At 36.8% G+C, this 21,430-nt stretch overlaps 1 protein-coding gene across 6 annotated transcripts in view; it reads left to right on the top strand.

The window, feature by feature from the left end:
• Positions 1-21,430, top strand: part of UBE3D (ubiquitin protein ligase E3D) — a 239,155-nt gene that overhangs the window by 45,918 nt on the left and 171,807 nt on the right. The window lies entirely within an intron of this gene.

Raw genomic sequence — 21,430 nt, 5'->3', positions numbered from 1 at the left:
TGGGTTTGATCAAATTTGTACTAAGAACAGAAAGATGCCAGTTGTTTTCTAGGAAGTAAATACGAAATTTTGAAAAATTGCTCTTTTTTTTTTTTTTGGATTATATAAGCAGTACCAATCATGAAATATTTAAACAGTTGAGACATACATAAAGTAAAATGTGAAAGTTCTCCATCATGCCCCTTTCTGGAAGTAAAAAGTATGTTGTATATTCTTCAATTCCTTTTTCTGTTTATTTTTCATCTTAACATAATTTGGAAGATACATGTGTATTTTTTACACTTAAAAAGAAAGCAACACTGTGTCTTGGGAGATTCTTTACAAGTCAGTGCTTTGCATTTTTATGTAATGGGTGTACTATAAATAATTTAACTGTTTTTCTGTTGATAGATACTTGGGTTATTACAATTTTGCTGCTATAAGTAGCATTTCATTGTGTGTCGTTATACAAATTTGGTTTGTAATTATGTGTGCTTTTTTTTATGAGGGATTTCTAGAAGTAGAATTGCTGAAGCAATGGTACAACATTTAAAATTTTGATAGATAATACTAGTTAACTTTGTAAAAAGGCATTGCAAATTTATATTCCTACCTGAAGTTTCTATAAATGCCCATTTTTCTGTAACGTCACCCAAGCTGCCATTTAGATTTTTGTCCATCTGATGCCAGTCTAAATGAAACAGGTCAGATATAGATCCTTTTGTTGTTTTGAGGTATGATCAGAGACTCTGGCTTATGCTTTGATGTTTTGGGCACTTTGGTATGTGTATGTATGTGTGCACGTGTATGGCCTAATACATAGTTACCTTTTAAGCTCTTTGTTGCTTGTATTCTACATTTACTTCTGTGTGTGTTTGTGTGTGCCTTTATAGATTTATGTGGATTTATGTGGTGAAGCTTGTTAAAATCTTTTATGTTTTTTATTTATTTGAAATGTGGACTTTTGAGAAGGATGTGTTAAATCATACTATGATTATGAATAAGTTATTTTCTTCTGATTTTGATATCAGTTTTTGCATTGTATATTTTGAAGGTATGTTATTAGGTACATAAATGTTTGTGCCATGACAACTTGACTAATTGCATATTTTATCCAGGAGAGATTTTTGCTGTCTTTCTATGTGATGCTATTTCCGCTTAATTCCAATTTGCCTGATGTTAATATTGTTATATTTACTTTCCTTTTTTTTTTTAATTGCTAATTTGTTATATAGTAGTCCCTTCTTACCTGCAGTAAGAGAAAAGACTTTTCCTTAATAAGGTTTTGCATTTCTTCTTTTCTCCCTGTCTCCTGAACTCTGTCCTCTATGTTGAGATCATGTATGATTCTGGTGATGGTGGCAGTTTCTTCTTAGGGAAGTATCAAGCCACTGCCCTGACCTGACCTATTTGCTTCCCTCTTTTTTTTTTTGTAATATATTTTTAAACTTTATTTATTTTGAGAGAGACAGAGGGGAGGGGTAGAGAGAGAGGGAGAAAGAGAGAGAATCCCAAACAGGCTCCTCACTGTCAGCACAGAGCCTGACACAGAGCCTGAACTCACAAAACTGGAAGATCATGACCTGAGCTGAAATCAAGAGTTGGATGCCTAACCAACTGAGCCGCCCAGGCTCCCCTTGCTTCCCTCTTAACGTATCATGGCCATAAGGGTTTTATATTTTTATTGTATAAGTCCATTTTCATAAAAATATTTGATGTTTTAAAAATATTTATAAATAGTACTGTATAGTTGTATCTTTTTACAGTTTGGTTTTTCACTTACTAGTCTTTGTTTCATTGATTTGATGAAATCCGCTCTTTTATGTATTGTTAAAGTTGGACTGTAGTCAATCCTTGAGTATCTGAAAATCTCTTATATGTTATCTCTCTGAAAACCTATAGGATTTCTCTTTATCATTGTTTTTCTAAGATTTCACACAGATGTATCTAAATGTGTTTATTCAAAATGTTCTCTTATGTCACAATCTGTTCTGTCTTACAAATGAATTGTTCTCTCAGTATCTGTGATACCAATAATGATACTTCAAGTCTTCTGTTCTCTCTGTTAACTCTTTTCTTGGGGTGTTAACTCTCCTCTCTTTGAAAACGTTCCTTGTGTTTCTAACTTTGCTTTACGGTGTTACTTTCTGCAAATGTTTGATAATTCCACTAGAATTCATGTGCTAGGATGTATACTCCTTGTGAACCAGGACCTTGTGCGTCTTGCTCCTTACTACATCTAGGTGAGTTCTTGTAGAAGTTCTCAGTATATAAAATTTATGGTCACATTTAACAAAGCATTTGTCAAATGAATGGTACCTCGTTTTCTGCTTATTTTTATATTTGATAATTGCTGTTCCTCTGTTGGTAACTGCCTTTATGGATTTGTGAAAGAGAACTCTAAGGATATACCAGTTTGGTTGTGACAGTTTGTCTTTTGACAACTTTTGGGTGCTAAGAAAAAGGAAGCGGTGGTAGACTAAGTTACTGTGATGAACCTTATATTCATTATTGTGAAGAATCTTTACACTGCCTGTTTTGAGTTGTGTGACAGAGATTCGATGCACTGTCTCATTATTTTGCTCATTCCTAACAAATTACCATGACACTGGAAATACAATGACTATAGTCAGTTGTGTTCTGTATTTGATTAGTGACTTTTTTTTTCCTTTTTTAACTTTGTATGTCATGTCTTAGGGATATAATAAATGAGTTTGATGACTTCAGTTTGCCTGTTGTGTATAACTGCTTTTGTTTTCTTCTTCTACTACTGTTTGATTCTTTATCCCCAAAGGTAGGAGGGGAACTTCACAAGTTGGGTAAGCATTCTGCTAGTTACTTGCTTTTGTCTTTCAAGGACGTTGTCTTTTAGGAGACATTAGTTTCTTTCTTTGGGGGCATTACTGAGCAAACCGTAGATTCCCTGGCATATTTTTGGCATGTGGGGTGGTGCATTAACTATTTTAGTCCAATTGGTTGCAATTTTTTTTTTTTTTTTTAGTGGAAGTGTGGATTGCCAGATGGCAGTCTAAAAGAGGAAAATAGCAAATGTAACTATGGTTTTAGTTCCTTGAGGACACACACAAAAAGTGGCAAGTAACATATTTAGAATGTTCTTTCTTTCTAGCAATAGACACACATGTCTCTTGACATTTTGAAGTCTATTGTTTTTTATCCCCGTACCCCTTGCCCACAATTATCTTACAACTTATATTGTTTAGTTTGTATATCAGAATTTAGATCATAAATATTAACTTTTTAGCTTTGGACCACCCTATCTTAACTACTTCTGCAGTTTGTGCTAAATCATCAATTCATCCATGGCCTCCTATTTTCTAGAATGGGAGTCATTTTGCCCCTGAGGGGATATTTGGCAATGTCTGGGACATTTTTGGTTGTCACAACTTGAGGGGCTACTAGAATCTAGTAGGTAAAGCCTAGGATGCTCTTAAACATCCTACAATGCCTCAGAGAGCCTCAACAACAAAGAATGATCCAGCCCCAAATGCTAGTAGTGCCAACGTTGAAAAACCCTGTTGTGGATTATCTCCTGAAACCCAGCTGTGTCTACCTTTTCCCTCTGGGTGGCACAGCCCACTAGTTTCTGGAAATTTTTTGTAGGCCAGCAAATAAGAGAAATTTTACTGCAGCGTGAGCCCAAACCTCTATAATCCCACATGTTAAGTTAGTTAGAGTAAAAAGGATAAGTACAAACCTAACATAAATGTTTATTGTTATACTTCGCTCATTTTCTTTAGGGAAATGTGAAAAATAGATTTATTTTTAATTAACAATGATGAAGAATTTTATAGGTTTTAAGTCCTTTGTTCTTATGTCTATAAGAGAAAAGAATTTAGGGAATGTAATCACTAAGTGCAAAGAAGTGGGCTTTTTTTAAAAGCTAAATTGAATTCTCTTCATTGTTTTAAGTCATGAGTCCTATTATTGGTAGTGGATCTTCCCACATTTTCCCACATTTTCCAAAATGAGATCGCCAGAGCTTTTTTATTTTGCAGCTGAAAGCTCTATACCCATTAGACAATTCTTTCTCCCTCTATCCCCCAGCCCCTGGTAACCACTATTCTATTTTATGTATTAAAATAAAGTAGAAAATAAAGTAAATAAAATAAAATAAATAAATAAAAATAATTTTAAAAAATAAATTAAAAAAAATAAATAAATAAAATAAAATAGAGTGTGTTAGTCTGCTACACCTGTCATAACAAAGTGCCAAAGACTGGATGACTTAAAAACCAGAAACTTATTTTCTCAAAGGCTCTGGTGACTAGAAGTCCAGGATCAAGGTGCCGTCAGGATGGTTTCTGGTAAGGCCTTTCACATGGGCTTGTAGACAACCTCCTTCTCGCTGTGTCCACCACGCATGACCCCTTCTGTTTGTGAGAACAAAGAGAAAGATGAGAGGGGGTGGAGATGGAAGAAGTTCTTGCTTCTCTTCCTCTTCTGATAAGGACAGCAGTTCTATCTGATTAGAGCCCCATTCTTATGACCTCAGTCAACTTAAGTACTTCTTGAAAGGCCCTGTCTCCAAATACAGTCCCATTGGGGGTTAGAGCCCTAACTGTTCATATTCAACATGTGAATTTGTGGAGAACACAATTCAGTTCATAATACCACTTTAAATACTTCATACATGTGGAATCATGGAGTATTGTCTTTTTGTGACTAGTTTATTTCACTTACCATAACGTCGTTAAGGTGGTTCATCTTTGTTGTAGCATGTAACAAGATTGCCTTTCTTTTTGAAGTTGAGTATTATTCCATTGAACGCTTTGGGATTATCCATTCATCGCTCAGTGGACATTTGGATTGCTTCTTCTGCATTTTGAACAGTGCGCCGGTGACCTTGGTGTGCAAATATCTCTTGGAGACCCTGCTTTCAATTCTTTTGGATATATACCCAGAGATGGGACTGCTGGATTGAATGGTAGTTCTGTTTTTAATTTTTTGAGGAACCTCCATAATGTTTTCCATGGTAGTTGCAGCATTTTACATTCCCACTAACAGTGGTTCTGATTTCTCCACATTCTTACCAACACATTATTTTCTGTTTCTGGTTTTTTGTTTGTTTTTTTTAAGATTTTGTTTTTAAGTAATATTTACACACAACACAGGGCTTGAACTCACAACCCTGAGATCAAGAATTGCATGCTCCACCGACTGAGCCAGCCAGGTGCCCCTGTTTTCTGGTTTTTTAATAGTAGCCGTCCACATGGCTGTGAGGTGGTATCTTATTGTGGTTTTGATTGGCATTTCTCTGATGATTAGTGGTATTGAGCATCTTTTCATATACTTGTTGGCCGTTTTTATATCTTTGGAGAAATGTCTGTTCAAGTTCTTTACCCATTTTTTTAATCAGGTTACTTGATTTTTTTGTGGTTGAATTGTTGGAGTTAATATATTCTGATATTAACTCTTTATTTGACATGTGGCCTGCAAATATTTTTTCTCATTCCATAGATGGCATTTTTTAACTTTACTTATTTATTTTGAGAGTTGGGGGGGGGTGCAGAGAGAGAGGGACAGAGAGAATCCTAAATAGGCTCCACGCTCAGCACAGAGCACGACATGGGGCTTTATCTCACAACTGCAAGATCATGACCTGAGCCAATATGAAGAGTCAGATGCTTAACTGACCAAGGCATCCAGGCGCCCCGAGGTCACTTTTTTTATTGCATCTATTGATTGTGTCTTTTGATGCACAAAAGTTTTTAAGTTTAATGTAATTCCATTTAGTTTTACTTTGTTCCCTGTGTTTTCTGTGTCACTTTCATAAAATCATTGCTAAAGTATGGTTAATTGAGGTGCTCGTACCTGATGTGTCAGAGACTATCATTGCCTGAGATAAAATTAGGTGATTTTTAGGAGATTTAGAGGCCTTTGTCCTTTTTGATTGATGAAAACATAAACCAAATGTTAATTTATGCTAATTTTATATCTAGCAGAATATATAAGACCTGTTACTTAAAAATTACATAACCTACTAGAACACTTGACATGAATTTATTTGGATAGTGTGTGAATATGATGCTAAAATGAGTGAATGAGCAAGTAAGTGAATGAATTGATAAGTGTGTCACCAACTCCTAAAAAGCACTTTATTAAACCATTTCTATGTCTTCTATGTCTCCACATAGAAGTCACAACGTGATATTGTCAGTGCACTCTAATTAGGGGCATTCCTTTTGTAGAGTAGGATGAATTTAAACTTCAGATGTGAATGTCCAAGTCTTATATTTTATAAATGAGGAAACTGAGGTGCAGTAAGAGAAATAATTAGTCACTTTATTAGTTGGTAATAGAGCCAGAATTTGAGCCAGGTTGTCCTGATTCCAAATTCAGTTATTTTTCATTATATCATGTAGAGTCCCTCACCATAAAATTTTAGGAGATGTGAAAATGTCACTATAAATGTATGTTCTTCCTCAAGAACAATTCCTTTGATAGTTTAGAATGTGTCAGCATTTTGATTACTCCCCAAAATATACTGCTTACTATACTATATTCAGTAAATATTTATGCATCTTAATACATAACATCAGCAGTGGAAACTTCTGATTTATACCATGTCCATATCTGATCTTCTAAATCAGAATTGAAGGATACAAATGTGATTTTTTTCAGAAGTCCATTGCCTTAGCTTCTTAGAACAGGAATCCATTAAAAGGAAATTAACCTAAAAATACATAAAAGTTATCAAATACCTCTGGGAAAATATAAATGCTTCTTTGGAAAGTACTTTTCACACATTTGTCTCTACTACCATCACCACTGCTATTATCACCTAGACTTACTCACCTAGAAATTGTTCTACATTATGAAGCAAGTGGAGCACAAGCTTCTTTAATTTGTAATTGGAAAAATCCCTCCTGTGAGTGGACTGTGTAAGTACAGCGGTCTAAATTCAAACTTTTTTATTTGGAATTCTTATCCATGAATTATAATCATTAAAAAAGATACAGGAAATAAGACCAGGACATATAATAAGAGTGAGCTTTTTCCCTAGAGATACCAGTCAAAGCAGGTTTTCCTATGAAAAGCATTCCATCTCTTGGAACTGCTTTCTGGAAAGAATCTGCTTTCCTTTTTCTGAGGAAAGAATGTGAGACAAGTATAATCGTGATCTGTGGGGGTAAAAAGGGAGAGGGGACTGGGATTGGCTAAAACATGGAGAATGTGTATATGAAATTGTTTCTTCACTTTCCTGTGTTTTCTATTCATGTGTTAGGTATTTTTATGAATCAGACCTGGAGTAAATGCCTTCACTTTTCACATCAGAAGGGTTTGGGTTTTTCTTTCCTCTTTTTTTATTACCTCCTACTATACTTGGTATTATATGTGATTCCAAAGCAGGAGACCAAAGATTAGTGCCATAAAGGAATTTACAGTAAAGTTAAGGCAACATGGTAAACGTACACAGAAAAATTCTTTGAAAAGAACAAAATCTACATTTATGTTGAGGAAAGGATTTTCATGGAAAAATCATATTCATTAGCTGATCAAAGAAAATGGAAAAAAGAGAAGTACTATCCTCCACTCCACCCCCACCTCAGTAAAAGCTGAGAAGGACTGGGCAGGGGAAGCATGCATGTTTCTATGTAGAAACTGCCAGTAGGCTGCTCCTGTTGCAGTGGCAGAGAGGGGTTGGGTGGGCAGTGGGGAGGTGGCAGTCATCTGCCCACAGAGATGCTCCCATGTATCGGTCTGGCATATGAGGTTCTCCTCAAAACTTTTGTTTGAAGAAAGATTTCCACAGCTGATACAAAAATGCTTGAGAACCACCATTCTCTGTGCTATGCCTTTCACCAGACAAGGTTTGAATTCACTGGGTCATGACACAGTTAATGCTTTAAAAAGAGTGACCACACTGAGATAGTTCTAATTGACTGAATGGTCTTCCTCTTATCGAGCTGAGCTCTGTCTCCCAGAAGCTTTCATCCAGAGCTACCAAAAATTAATCTGTTGATTCTTGAATATAACATCTCTTCACATATTAAGATAATCTAACATTTGGTCCTAGAGTTTTTCTTACCAGCCTCAAATGAATGGTTTCAAGCTTCCCTTTCCTTTTGCAGTCTTTTTTTCCCCACTTGGTCCCCTTTTCTATTACCATCTTGACTGCCCATAAGAAGATGCTGCCCCAGCATCCTATCAGGTTTACATAGGGTGAATCAGAGAAAAGCAAGCTGGAGCTAGGGATTCATTTTCCAGGGCTATCTTAAGTAATTTAGATATAAAGGGAAGAAGGTATTTACGGTGGTCCCAAACAAAAGTGACCTGATTTCAAGAACCCATTGAATTTGGACATTTAGCAGAAAAGTTTTCAACCTCAAGTGTTGTAGATGGTCATTCATTTGTTGATTCAGCAGATAGTTATTAAAAGCATACTACTGTGCTAGATACTAGAAATACAAAATTGAGCTAAAAGAGATCTGATTCCTTGCATTGTAGATCTTAGTGGAGTCTACTGGGAAAGACAAATAAATGCAAAATTGCAATACAATCAGTACTATGCAAAAGAGCTAGATAGTGTTAAGAGAGCAAATCCTAGGGAGACCAACCAAGTCGGGATGGGATTCCAGGAAGAACTTATGCTTAACTGCTGTCTGAAAGATGAGAAGCAGGAGACTGTGTGAAGAGTCTCTGGGCAAAGGAGAAAGCTATATAAAAGGCCAGTGGTGAGAACGAGCACAGTGAAGACAAGAGCTGGGAAGAAGACCCAGGTGGCTACTCTGGAATAGAGTGAGGAACAGGAAAAGGGTAGGGAGGAGGCAGGCCAACTCAGGATCTTAAATGCATTTTTAAAGAGCTTTGTCTGTGTGTTTATCCTAAGAACAATAAGAATCTATTAAATGTTTTGTCTAAAGAGAAGGGTGAGTTTATGCTTCCAAAAGTGTATTCTGGCCACCAACCAGGGAACAGATGGTTATGGTAGATCCCATAGGAGGCTGTTGCAAAAGCCCAAGAGAAATGACTAGAGTGGGTGACAGTAGCTGAGATAGATTTGAGAGATAGTAATATTGCAGTGTTTGTGATTGATTGAATTTGGAACCAAACCATTATTTATTGGGATAGATAATGTTGGAAGAAGATCAAGTTTGGGAGATCATGAGGATCAGTTTTATATGTATTGAGTTTGAGTTACATTTTAGTCATTCAAGAGAAAATAGCAAACAAAGTTAATATGCAGACTTGGAGTTCTGATGCAGGGTTTGGGCTGGGTTTTTAAATTTGTGAGTCATCTGCATATTGGTCATAATTGAAGCCAAGGGCAGGGGTGGGATTGTTTAGGAAGAGAGGTGGAAGGACTGAGCTGTGAAGAACTACCACATTTATGGGCCGGATGAAGGAGGGTGAGCCTGGAGAGGAGATGGAGGAGCAACCAGAGGGCTAGGAGGAAATTTTCATAGAGGCTGAGGGAAGAAGAAAGTACTTTAAGAAGAAATAAGTGGTCAGATCCTGCTGAGAGGTCAGATAAGATGTTGGATATAAAACATGTATTGGAATTAGATTGAAAAAGTCATCATGACCTTAGCAGGAATTGTTTTGTCAGGTGACAGAGCTGGGAGCTATATTGGAATGGGGGAGCAGTGAGTGGCAGCTGATGTGACAGAGACATGTATGGACAACTGTTTTGAGAAGTTTGGCTTTGAAGGGAAGGAGAGATCTGAAGGGATGGGAAGCTGGTGAAGCCAGGCAGGTGGGGTTAGATCCTCTTGAGCCTATTTAAAAGCCAATAGAAAGGATCCTGTTAAGAGGAAGAGGTTGATTACACATGAGAAAGAAGTGGTGATTGATTTTGACAGGATAGGAGGGGCTGGTATCTCAAACTAGCCTTGGGAGTAGGGATAATTTCCTTTCTGTTACAGGAGGGAAGGTCACAATTGGAGTAGATGGAACAGGTTTGCATACTAGGTTTTGGGAAGATAAGGGACTTGGTCCTCTATGGCATCTATTTTATCTATAAAATAGGAGTGGTGTAGGGAGAGGCATAAGAGGGAAAGGGATGGTGTGGTGGACAGTTGGAGGTTTGAGGAGAATGGATAAGATTCAAAATGGTCATTTGGAGAGGAGGTGAGTGAGATAACTAGAGATGTGTGGGAGTGGTTGGTGGTGTTCATTGCCTATTGAGGGTTGCAATTGTGAATTTATAGTGTGACTTTTTCCAGCATATCATTTACCTAAGTGTAAGCACAGAGAAAGCGCAATTGGGTTCAGCAGGGTTCAAGTTTTATTGTCTCAGTGCAAAGAGTATTGTGTTAATTTTGTGCTATTAAAATGATGAACTACAGAATCTCTGTGACCTGTTTGAATGAAGACTGAGAGTTGGAAGGGGGCCTTGGCTTCTCATCATCTGAAATGTATTTAGCTATGGTAGAGGAGAAACTTACTTTTAATTGTATAGCTAAAGCTTCTCAAATGTTATTTTAAAAATATCTGATTACTGGTGGGAAATGATCTCTTTAAAACATATTAAGGAAAACTGTAGTATTTTAAATGGAGCTTTAAGCACTTATTTAAATATATGCTCTGAGTTAAATTTTCTCCAACCTATTCCATGTGTTTTTGTAGTCCTATCTTATAAGGAAGTTCAATGTGGCTTAATGTAGGATAATGAGTATAAAAGAAAAGGACAGTATCTTCCATATCTGCCAGAATAGTTTGACATTTGTCATCTAAAACAACGGCAGTAGTCCTGATTGGCTCTGCTTTTATTCTTGACAGTGAGTGTAAAATAAACCTTGGATTCTAAGGTCAGCTGGAGTAGAGGGGAAGAAGTCAGTTTCTTTCAGTAGCACATGGGGATTTTTTTTTTTAATCCAGGTGGCTGCACGAACCCTCAAGGCATTGAGGTGCTTGCACCTCTATTGGAAACAAAATACATTGAACATGACATTATTGGCCTCTCCAGTGTTAAGGCCAGCTGCTGTTGTAACATCTACCACGAGAGTACGTGCTTGTCTCAGGGACCTAGGCTGGGCTTCCGGCCAAGGGCCTCCAGTAATACTGCTGGTCTCCATGGGATGCCCTCTGCATTATTGCACCATAGCAACTGCCAGAACCTTACCCTGCCATTTTCTCTCTAATGTTAGAGGAAAATTTTCTCCCTACCTTAAAAAAATTAATCACTTGTAATTCCCCAGGTAAATAATGTAGGCATTCTTCTTGTACAATAAATTCAACATCTTGGAGTAAAACTCAAATCCCCTTGGCCACCATCTTGAATTCTAGTTTCCCTTATATAAGTCGCCACTGTGAACACTCTTTATCTCAACATAGACGTGTTTATAAATGCCCCAGGAGTATATATAGAAAGGTTTTGTGTGTTATCTTTTCATTTTTCTTACCATATCTCATAGTACCCTTCCACAGTCTATTTTTTCACTCAGCATTGTATCTTCCCAATACATGTAGATATTTCATTTTTAAGTGCTTTATAATATTCCATAATATAGATATTTCATGGTTTCTTTAGTCATTCTGTTGCAATTATTTTAATTTTGTTTTCTTTGATAGTAACAGTTCTGCAGTGAAGACCCTTGTACACACCTCCTTGTGCAATTCTGCAACGACTTGTTTAAAGTGGATGGGAAGAAGTGGAGTTGCTGCTCCTGGAATAGAGTTAATTTACATTTTTTTAAATAAACTTTTTAATTTGGGAGTAGTTTTAGATTTATAGAAAAGTTGCAAAGATAGTGTAGATGGTTCCTGTATACATACCCTTGACCCAGTTCCAGTTTTGCCTAATGTTATCTTACATCACCATGACACCTTTTTCAAAACTGAAAAACCAACATTGGTGCATTAATATTAACTAAATTCCCAGATTTATTTGGATTTCACCAAGTCTTCTACTAACGTTCTTTTTTTTTTTAATTTTTTTTTTTTAATTTACATGCAAGTTAGTTAGCATATAGTGCAACAATGACTTCAGGAGTAGATTCCTTAATGCCCCTTACCCATTTAGCCCATCCCCCCTCCCACAACCCCTGCAGTAACCCTCTGTTTGTTCTCCATATGTATGAGTCTCTTATGTTTTGTCCCCCTCCCTGTTTTTGTATTATTTTTGCTTCCCTTCCCTTATGTTCATCTGTTCTGGGTCTTGAAGTCCTCATATGAGGGAAGTCATATGATATTTGTCTTTCTCTGACTAATTTTGCTTGGCATAATACCCTCTAGTTCCATCCATGTAGTTGCAAATGGCAAGATTTCATTCTTTTTGATTGCTGAGTAATACTTTCATATATATATATATATATATATATATATATATATATATATATTTATGTATGTATATACACACATACACACTATATATATATATATATACACATACACATATATATATACCACATCTTCTTTATCCATGCATCCATTGATGGACACTTGGGCTCTTTCTATACTTTGGCTATTGTTGATAGTACTGCTATAAACATTGGGGTGCGTGTGTCCCTTCAAAACAGCATACCTGTATCCCTTGGATAAATACATGGTAGTGCAGTTGCTGGGTCATAGGGTAGTTCTATTTTTAATTTTTTGAGGAACCTCCAGACTATTTTCCAAAGTGGCTGCACCAGTTTGCATTCCCACCAGCAGTGCAAAAGAGATCTTCTTTCTCCACATCCTCGCCAACATCTGTTGTTGCCTGAGTTGTTAATGTTAGCCATTCTGACAGGTGTGAGGTGGTATCTCATTAAGGTTTTGATTTATATTTCCCTGATGATGAGTGATGTTGAACATTTTTTCATGTGTCAGTTGGCAATTTCTCTTTGGAGAAGTGTCTATTCATGTCTTTTGCCCATTTCTTCACTGGATTGTTTTTTGGGTGTTGAGTGTGATAAGTTCTTTATAGATTTTGGATACTAATATCTGATATGTCGTTTGGCAAATATCTTCTCCCATTCCATCAGTTGCCTTTTACTTTTGCTGATTGTTTCCTTTGCTGTGCTTTTTATTTTGATGAGGTCCCAGTAGTTCATTTTTGCTTTTGTTTCCCTTGCCTCTGGAGATGTGTTGAGTAAGAAGTTGCTGTGGCCAAGGTCAAAGAGGTTTTTGCCTGCTTTCTCCTCAAGGATTTTGATGACTTCCTGTCTTACATTGAGGTCTTTCATCCATTTTGAGTTTATTTTTGTGTATGGTGTAAGTGGTCCAGGTTCATTTTTCTGCATGTCACTGTCCAGTTTTCCCAGCACCACTTGCTGAAGAGACTGTCTTTATTCCATTGGATATTCTTTCCCGCTTTGTCAAAGATTAGTTGGCCATATGTTTGGGGGTCCATTTCTGGGTTCTCTATTCTGTTCCATTGATCTGAGCATCTGTTTTTATGCTAGTACCATACTGTCTTGATGATTACAGCTTTGTAGTACAGCTTGAAATCCGTAACGTTCTTTTTTTATTCCAGGATCCAGTCTGTGATACTGCATTGCATTAATTCATTTTGTATCCTTTGTCTCTTCTGGTCTTGAACAATTTCATATTTTTCAGAAGGACTGGTTAAATATTTTCTTCACTGTCTTTTACTTTGGGTTTAGTTGATACATTTGATTGGACTGAGATGATGGGTTTGGGAAAGAATATCCTCATGTTATATCAGGAGGTACAGAGTATCCACAGCCATCACTGGTGATGTTCACCATGATCACTTGGCTAGGTGATGTTGGCCAGTTTTTTCACTGTGAAGTGACTGTTTTTCCTTTTCCACATTCTGTTCTTTGGAATTAAGTCACTGAGTCCAGCCGACACTCAAAGAGGAGGGGGAAAGGTTAGCCTCATCTCCTGAAAAGAGGTGCTATCTATATATATTATATATAGTGCTGTCTATATATATTATAGTGCTATCTATATATATTATTTGGAATTTTTACATGAGGAAGATTTGTTTCTTTTATTTACTTATTCAATTATTTTTTTTTTAATGTTTATTTATTTCTGAGACAGAGAGAGGCAGAGCATGAGTGGGGGAGGGGCAGAGAGAGAGGGAGACACAGAATCCAAAGCAGGCTCCAGGCTCTGAGCTGTCAGCACAGAGCCCGACGCGGGGCTTGAACTCACAAACCGTGAGATCATGACCTGAGCTGAAGTTAGTTGCTCAACCAACTGAGCCACCCAGGCACCCCTTTATTCGATTATTTTTATCTGATGGACTCATGTATATTTATTTTATACCTTGGGTTATAATCCAATACTATGTTATATATTTTGTTATTTACATGCTTATTGATTTATTTTTTTTTTTTGCTCAAATTTTTCTAGTTTTGGCCATTGAGAGCTCTTTTAGGATGGCTCCTGGATCCCTTTGACATGCCTCCATATTTTTAAATTTTGATCACCCTTTTCCTTTCTGATGCTGTAAAATGCTCCAGATTCATATTTTCACTGCTCCATCTCTAGAATCTGCCATAACAAGGAGCTCTGATTCTTTTTATTGGAGAGTGGGAGTGGTCCTTACTACTGGTATTTGAAATTTTAATAGATATTGTTGTTCTCCTAGGGGCTATTCTAGTCAGCCCTTTTACCCTTCTCCTCATACCTATTCCAGTGTTTGATACCATCAGGTTTATTAATTTTGGTCAATCTGATACAACTGCATCTTTTTTAAATATGTGTTTTCCTTACTTTGGTTGAACATCTGTATTTATGTTTACCATCCATTTGAATTTTCTCTTTTGGGAATAGCCTGTTCATATTATTACGACCCTGTCATAATCCAGTCGTATCAAAATTAAAATTGGAATTGGCGGCCTTTTACTTTTGGATCATGTTTAAAGAGATCTTCTTTCTAACATGTCCACTTATGTTTTTACTTCAATTATTTATTGAAGCTAATGATCCACAGATCTCAAGTGGGTCATCTGGTAAGCGAAATCATGTGCTTTTTCTCAATCCTTAGCATTCATTTTTATTCACCATTTATTCTTCAAAGCATTTGTCTTGGCCTTCTTTTGGTTTTCTTCTGGCTTCTTTGGTCTCTTTCCTTTCCTTTGTTTTGACCTCTTCTCCTCCTCCTTTGCCATTTCTTTTTCCTGTAGCCTGAAACCATGTCCCTGACTTCGTTTTCCCTTTTGCTAAAGCCCATCTGCTCTCATTGTAGAAACTCTAATTTCTGTTGAGTAAAAACTTTCAAGTCTACATTTTCAGACCTGCCTTTCACTTAAGTTCTTTGCTTACATCTCTGTTTTGTCTCTAGGTTGTCTCTGCCCGATGTCCCACTGGCTTCTTATATTCAATATGTGTAACGTAGAAGAAATTCATTAACGTTCCTGGAGAGCGTATGTTTTCCTTCCATTTGTATCTATCAGTGGCATCTTGATTTTCCCAGTCACCCAGGCTCAAATCCTGAAGTTGGCCATTAATTGTCTCCTAATTCCCCTACTTGCAACCAGTTAGGAGGTCATGTCCAGTGTTCTTTCAAAATCTTCTTCATGTGTATTATTTTTGTTCTCTTCAGCATTGTACCAACCTAGTTCAGGTATTACTATTCTTTGTGTGGAGGTTATGTGTGTCTCTTCAGCCTGTCAGAACTCTCTAATCCAGTTTACCTTCTGCAGCCAGCCTGGCCATCCCCAGTCGTATCACTCCTCTGCTTCCTTCTGCCTATCCAAAGTCTTTATCTCCTTGGATTAGTATGTGAGGTCTTCTACAGCCTGGCTCTGTTTTAACCTCATTAGTCCTGCTTTGTCCTATGCCTGCCACATCCTCTGTCATGTCCAATCAGAATGGCATTCTCCAGCTTCTCAAATCATTCATCTGTGCATGTCATACATAGTTCATTGTGTTTAAGAGTTTATAATTACCCACAGGACTCTAAGCTTTCTATTTCAACCAATGTCCATATTATTTTTGTGGTATTTCTGTAAGAGAAGGATTGATATGGAAATTGATATTTTTGTTTATAAGTATTCTTACATGTGTAAGGTCTTCATTAGAGACCTATAATTTTTTTTCTCCTATTGTGCATGGCTAATAAACTATTCCTTACATCCTAGGGAATTATATAAAGATAAATATATAAAAATTTATTCTAAGCCCTGTGGGTTTCTAGATTTTTTTTAACTCTTATTTTCTTAGCGCCTCTTATTTCCATAATTTTTCTCCTTTTAGCTACATAAAATAATGATATCTTTACTGGTGAAGTGACTTAACCTTGCTAATTTTATCACGGAGTTTGTTTCTAAATCAATAAGGCCAAAAGGGGGAGGTTGGGAGGCACAGCTGACATTTTATGTGCTAGGTTGTTCAAGTTAACTCTGAAAAGTTATTCAGGCATAGTTGAGTTTTCTGAATAGAAGTGTCTGGGTTCAAATAAGGTTTATATAGAGACTACAGATTGGCATTCTACTTTTCTTCTCCTTGGGAGTAATTTTTTTGTTGTTGTTTTCTGCGCATCTGTCTATTCTTTTTTGTAAGCTTCCTATAAATCCCCTTCTCTTTATGTCTTTAAAGATATAAGGATAAGTATAGTGGTTTTAATGATCTAACAAAATATTAACTATTTTCAAGACTTTACTATGTATCAGACTTGTTCTAAGCTTTTTAATACATTGTACCACTGAATCCTTATAACATGTGTCAAAGTGCTGTGGTTAGAACAAGTCCTAGAAATTGAGGTTACTTGCCCAATGAGGCACAGCTAAGATGTAATAGATTTAGGATTCAAAAACAGGTCTGTCTTCAAAACCTTTAGCTATGTCCTTATGTCAGTACTCACAGTACCATCAAAAAACACTGCCTGTAAAGCCAAACACACACACACACACACACACACACACACACACTCACGTAAATGGATTTATTTATTTACTAAGTGCTGCTTTTGGACTCTTCAGATTGATACCATCAAACCTCTTTCCTGTTAGCCCCCAAGTAAGATTAACTAATCCACTCTTTTTACCTACCTAATGAAGCCTAAACTCGGCTTCTGCCTCTAAACCTAATTTCAATGTCTTCTCTTTTTCCCTGCTAGTTGCAAACACCAGTCTTAATTGGCTGCTCCCAAGCCCATCTTAATCTATTTTTACACCATGCACTCACAAATGGCTCCTACCCATGTTAACGCATCTTGGGCTGACCTCCTTCCTTCTCTTTTCCACATTTGACTCACATGCTCAGCTCCTTTGCAGATACTTGGTTTTTTCAGCCTTCTCCACATTGAGTTTTCATTTAGGTCTCCTACCCGATTTGCTTTCCCTGGGCTTCTTTGGACCTAATTCCAATAGCTACTTGTATATTCACCCTATTCTTTTCCCAGTGCAGGGTTACAGGCTTAGTCATTGTAAAACCTCCAGATCCACGTTGGCTTACCAGCCACTTTTTACCTCTTTGATGAAACTCTTGGTCTGTGTTTAAAAAAACAACTGCGGCGAAAACAGAACTTTAGGGTAGGAGATTATCTGGAAATACCTTGTCCTTAGCAAAATTCCTACCCAAACAGTTCTTCACATACTTATAGATACATGCAAATTATTAGTGCACTTTACATATAATTCAGCAAATGTGTTCTGTAAGAGTAGTGTGAACCTAGAAAGATTAAAGTGACTGTGTTATCTCCTAATTGAAGAAATTGGGCATAGGGCTTCATGATTCATTTGTGGAAATGTATTTCTTAAATTTAATAATCATATCTGGTATGGGACTTCACTCTGAAGTAAGTCAGTCACAGAAGTGATTCCCCTATTTGTAATTGGGGGTGATTGTTAGGGCATTTGATATTGAGATGACCTGAAACATTTGGGGCACTTAGAAGTTGTAGCAACACATTTGACATTTTAAAATGGGAAGAGTATGGGATTGGAGTTAGACATGGAATCTCGTTCCAGATTTTCCATTGACTAGCTACATTGGCAGGTCAAGTGATAACCTCCAATCTGGGCCTTAATTTCCTCATCTTTTGGGGTAAGTATACTTAACTGAATGGAACATTTATAAGCATTTTAAACAGTGTGATCACAAGCTCTGTTGTGTTTAGTTTGTCTTATAAACCGAAGGTTAGTTTTCTCTTGCTGCAAGTATTTAATGCATGCAGTACTTAGCCTCTGATTCAGTTCAACAGACGTTCACTTAGGCTTCCTGTGTGTAAAACTTTCTGCTTAGAGATATAGAAGATAAAAATATAGATGAGACAGAATTTTTACTTCCAGAGTTTCAGTGTTTAATCTTGGAAACTAACAAGTTACATAAAAGCTCTAGAAGGTATGCATGCTCTGTCCTATGACAGACATAAACAAATGGCTTTCTCATTAATTCTAATTAAGAAAAATTTCATAGAGAAGGTAGCATTTGATCTGAGAATTAAGGGAGGGAAAGATAATGGGGGCAGGAGGTTGAAAAAGAGACATCCTGAGAAAAGATAGGAAATTGCAGGATGCATTTCCCAAAATGTATTAATAAAGATATTAATAGGTTTTTGTGGGAGCAAAAAAGGATGCCATAGTCAAATAATACTGAGATTCTTACTATGCAATAATGGTTGCTTATTATTGTTATCATTTTTGTTATTAAACAAATTTGTGACTCAGTGGGCTCAGTGAAATTTTATATAAGCATCTTTACTGCTATGCTGCTCAGCACCTTAATAGTCCAAAGTTCAATGTGAATTGTTAAGAGGAAAACATAACACTTAGCACTTAGGAATCTTAGGTGATCATGGAACCCTTTTTCATGGGAACACCAGGTCCAAAGAATATACCTTTGAAAAATTGCACAGAATCCTGTATATCAATGGAGCAAAGTGAATGTAGAGAGACTTTCTGATATTACATGAATTGAAGTTGGAAAATAAGAATTTAAGAAAGAAAGATTGTAGAATGTATATATGCACACAGAACACATTTTCCATCAGCCAGTAGGTGTCAGTGTATGTCAAGTATAGCTTGGTTACATCCAGCAAGGGGAATAGACTGAAAAAAGAGAGTCACATGTTGATGATTTCCAAGAGTGTTTATATACCAAGGGAAGGGAATTCATAAAAGAATTTATATTTATTTACAATTTTAAATTTAATATGTTTTAAACCACTTAAAGAATGAATTGTATTTTGCTAACATATTCATGACAGCCTTGCCCTACTGTACATACAGGTAAGGTAGAAGATTTGTTTATTTATGTGTTTGTTCATGCATTCAACTGATGTGTCAGGTGATAGGTACACATTAGTGAATGAAAACAATGAATCTCTTGCTTTTGTAGAACATATATCTAGGAATGGGATTAATGTATATGTGGTATTAATCTAGTATATGTATTGTATGTTCTGGTGACTGCACGGAAAATACCCAAAAGGCAAAGTTAGTTTTTACTAAAGGACTCAAATCTCTAGAATGGTTCATAATATAAAATATGTCCAAAAGCATCAATATATACATCAGCCACTCATATTGGACTCTGTCCATGTGCTAGGCTCCCTGGATTGTAACTAGGAGTAAGCTGGCCTATGAGGAATTACAACTACTGGAGCTGTTACGCAAGTATACGTGTATCATCGAGTGTTAATTCACCATAGTGCCCATGTCTGGTAAGGAGGAGAAAAGGTGTAGAGGTAACCAACTGTCCCAAAGCTATCTTCCTGCTTCCAGTTTCATACTTCCATTGGAAAATTCGGTTTCTCCTACTTTGCCTTCCCTTAAAGAATGCAGATGTTTTTACAGACACAGACTAACTACAGATCCCATTTCTGTACCTTGGAGACATGACCTATAAATGTTGGAGGGCTTATTTGACATCTTGGAATATTTATATAAACTCTGTGCATATTTGCACTGAAATCAATTGAAAGTGAAGAAAAATTAATGGAAAATTTTTAACCTAGGGCTTTTTTTTTTTTTTACATGAAGATCTTAATTTTTTATTGATGCACTTGGGACTTTTGCAGGTGACACTAATTAATGCTAATGTGACGTGTACATCTACCTCTCTCTGACCATATTGATTATGCCTGGCAGCTCTACCTCCTGGGGCTGTGTGCTTGGCAGGTTTATAGATAATCAAAGCCTTGGTGAAAAACCTGAAGGGAAAATTCCAAAAGTTGGGAATTCAGGAAGTGCTCAGGGGGATGATAGTTTTTGTTTAGCCAGTTTGGAAGGTAAATCTTAATTAGCTAGGGATTGCTATGCTGTTCTTTTTTTTTTTTTTTTTTTTTTTAATTTTCAAAGTGATAGCTCTTTCTTATCAACAAAATTTGTCCTTTTTACCTTCTTATATAAATCTCCCTAAACCAAAATTTTGGGGGGAAGAAGATTTGCTTAAGCCATGGCAGCATAGCTCAGGAATCACCATCCATTCTTCATTTTATAGTTTAATTCATTTGTGAAAGCTAAATAAAGATTCTATTTAGATACTTCTAAAAGTGGTATGCTACCAAATTCACAGGATTATTATGAAAAACTACCTGATCCCTGCCTAACTCAGTGTATTAATGAATCAGTGCCAGGTATTTATTTGATAAGCTAGGAACACTGAGGTATTACCGGCAGATTAAATAGAATCCTACCTTCTTGGTATCACTGGGTTACATGGAGATGTGTGATGGTTTTAAAATATGCCCACAAATTCTTTCTTCCTCCCTTTAAGAGGTAGAGCTTAATTCCCCTGGCTCTTGGGTGTGGGCTGGACCTAGTGAAACACTTCTAATGTATAGAACAAAGTGGATGTGACAAAGTGTAAATTCTGAGAGTAGGTCATAAAAGGCACAGTGGATTCCTTTTGGTTGTGTGTCTCACTCACTCTCAGGGGATCCAGTTGTCAGTATGCGGATACTGGGGCCCCAGCCCAGCCTTCAGATGACTGCAGCCCCTGCTGACATCTTGATTACAGCCCCACGAGAGAGCCTGAACCAGAGACACCTTGCTAAGTTGTTTCTAGATTCCTGTCCCACAGAAATTGTCAGATGATTGTTGTTTTAAGCTGCCCAATTTGGGGGTAGTTATTAGTAGCAGTAGATAACTAACTCAAAGAGATAAGACAGAAACCTGGAGTTCTTAGACATTTTGCCCTCACTTCCAGCACATTTCAGGGTGTCTGTGAATCCCATGAAATTGCATAAAAAATTATGTGTGGTGTATGTGCATTTTTGTGGCAAGTATTCAAAGCTTGCATTAGCTTCTAAACAGAGCTCTTAATCTCTGAAAGGCTACAAATCTGTTTTTATTCAGAGGAAATAGAGCAGTGAGGGCCAGAGAAGTAGAAAGGTTTCATTGTGGGAAACATCTCTTATATGTAAGAAATTGATGTGTATTTGCTGATGAAGACTGGAATGAATGGAGCTTTATTTTTTTTTTTTTAATTTTTTTTCCTTTTTTAAGTTTTTTTTTCAATATATGAAGTTTATTGTCAAATTGGTTTCCATACAACACCCAGTGTTCATCCCAAAAGGTGCCCTCCTCACTACCCATCACCCCCCCCCCCCCCCCCCCCCCCCCCCCCCCCCCCCCCCCCTGTT

This window comes from Panthera uncia, assembly GCF_023721935.1.
Source record: "Panthera uncia isolate 11264 chromosome B2 unlocalized genomic scaffold, Puncia_PCG_1.0 HiC_scaffold_24, whole genome shotgun sequence".
NCBI lineage: Eukaryota > Metazoa > Chordata > Mammalia > Carnivora > Felidae > Panthera > Panthera uncia.
Note: the sequence above shows the minus strand (reverse complement) of the source record. Positions and strands in the feature narration are given on the sequence as shown.